Source organism: Corvus brachyrhynchos, unplaced genomic scaffold, assembly GCF_000691975.1.
Source record: "Corvus brachyrhynchos isolate BGI_N302 unplaced genomic scaffold, ASM69197v1 scaffold90, whole genome shotgun sequence".
Classification (NCBI taxonomy): domain Eukaryota; kingdom Metazoa; phylum Chordata; class Aves; order Passeriformes; family Corvidae; genus Corvus; species Corvus brachyrhynchos.
Window position 1 is genome coordinate 5,643,807 of NW_008236932.1, and position 2,327 is coordinate 5,646,133.

Below are 2,327 nucleotides of genomic sequence, written 5' to 3' on the forward strand. Positions count from 1 at the left end.
CTGAAGAGAGGATTTTTGCATCCCTGCCAATGAGAAAAGGTACAAGGATATATTGCAGTGTGCCAAGTAATTGCACATATTTCATCACCAGTATCCTCTTTTTGCATTTTCAGTTTTATATACACAAACAATGACTTGTGGCTCAAGGCTGCAGTACAAATATTAAACAGTAGAAATATTAAAATCTCTTTGATGTAGTCACAAGTTTCCTGCAAGAGAAGACCTCATCTGAAATTCCCAGAAGCAAACAAAAATGGAATGTTGCCTCAGTGTGAACTAAAACTTTATTCCTTTTTCACCTGGTGAGATTGCAGCTCAGTTTCTAATCAGCCTGAATCCATTATCATGCATATTCCTTTCCTCCATCAGTTATCTTGTATACTCAGTCTTTCAGCTTCTCAAACTATCCTATCATTTGTTACCTGGAAGAGAAGCTGACCCCGACCTGGCTACACCCTCCTTTCAGGGAGTTGTAGAGAGCAGTACGGTCTCCCCTGAGCCTTCTTTTCTCCAGGCTAGACAACCCCAGCTCCCTCAGCGGCTCCTCATCAGACCTGTGCTCCAGACCCTTCCCCAGCTCTCTTGCCTTTCTCTGGACACACTCCAGAACCTCAGTGTCTTTCCTGTAGTGAGGGGCCCAGAACTGGATGCAGCACTCTAGGCGCCGTCTCAAAAGTGCTGAGTGCAGAGGAACAATCACTATTGCTGATACGGACCAGGATGTCCTTGGCCTTCTTGGCCATCTCAGCACACTGCTTGGTCATATCCAAAAATACAAAAGGTTGCATGCTTTTGACTGCCCCTTTATTTACAGCCATCAAAGAAAAGCACTGCAAGCTGAAGACACTGTAATACACAGAGCACCCCCCTAAGCAGCCACCAGGCTACTGTTGAATTCCTAGCCCCTGTTTTTCACTGCCTTCACAACATTTTGTTCACTTCAACATGTGCTCATATAAATTGTCCCTGAATGAGTCAGTGTTCAGCAGTGAGACCTCCCACTGAGCTGCATTTTAGTGAAGCACTTTTGTGAGCACTCAAGCTCATCAATATTTCAGTAAACTTTGGGCAAATGTATTTCTAAGTTATTCTGGAAGCAGACTGAAAGTTGTGCTTAAATTAACCTTATATAAGTTAAAAGCACATTTAGGCATCTTGGATATCAAGTCTAAAATAATCTGTTACTACTTGTGAAAAAAAATAAATGGGAGAAAGAATTATTTCTTTAAACATCAATGTACCTAGTCTGGAGACCATAAAGAGTATACTACCTTCAATCCTATTTATTTGATTACATTATGTTATCACTACAAGCCTCACTCAGAACTGACAAGATCTATTAAGCTAACCCTGTAAGTTATGCTGCAAAAATAATTGGAAGTCATAATTATCTAAATTTAAATTTGATGTCTACAGGTACATGCTACAAACAGGACCCTAGTTGAGTTTCAACCTCAGGTGAAAGTTGCCCTAAAGAAAAAGTGAAAATGTAGTATAATAAGATGATCAATACTTTCAAACTGATGCATTTTAGAATTAATTTCAAGTTAAATTAATTAACTCAATATTATGAGGAAAATGACTCAATATTTTGAGGAAAGATACATTCTGGGTAAGGAAAATAGTGTTGCCCACAAATGAAAATTCCATTCTATAGATCAGGAATAAAACTGGGGTTCCAGCCAACACCTGCAGAAGGTATGGTTCCCTGAGCTCTGGATTTGAAACAGATACGTTTATTCCTAACTGTATTTAGCCTTTCAGAAGTAGTATATGTATGAAACTCTCATAAGTTTGAGTTTCTCCATCTCAAAGACAGCAAGAAAAACACCCACCTGAATTAGTAAACTGCACTGAGACATAACTCCCTCAGTGCTTTACTGGATCAGTTTTCTAATTAAAGAAAGTAAATCTTAGTAGCTTTTAACTTACCACAATGTTCAGAGTTCCAAACAATTGTCTTGAACCCATAACCTATCTCAAACTGACACTGTAAGACCACTAAGGTTGTGAAGTCTAGTGTTCAGAAAATGAGGAACTACTGGAATAAAGTTATCCCTGATATTTGCATTCACCTTCCTTATGCATATGCATTACCTTGCAATCCTTTCTTACATAACAGCACACAAGCTGTTCCACGGGGTGCCTGACTCAGTCAGGGAAGGGTAATCATTTGGTATTCCCTTTTATCCTCACTGGAAAGGCTCCAGGCCTCACTTAATCATACAACAGGAAACCATCAGTGAATTAAAAGTTAGTAATTCCATCAGTAATATTTCTATAGTAATTTCTTTATGGTCTCTAAGACTGTGATTTTTAAAAAATAT

General features: G+C 38.8%; 1 long non-coding RNA gene across 1 annotated transcript in view; it reads right to left on the bottom strand.

Annotated features, from left to right (window-relative positions):
• LOC108445211 overlaps positions 1 to 2,046 on the bottom strand; it is a 16,170-nt gene extending 14,124 nt beyond the window's left edge. The window contains exon 1 of the long non-coding RNA XR_001859980.1: positions 1,933 to 2,046. This is a non-coding gene — a long non-coding RNA (uncharacterized LOC108445211). The remainder of the gene's footprint in view (positions 1 to 1,932) is intronic.
• Positions 2,047 to 2,327: the final 281 nt, after the last annotated feature.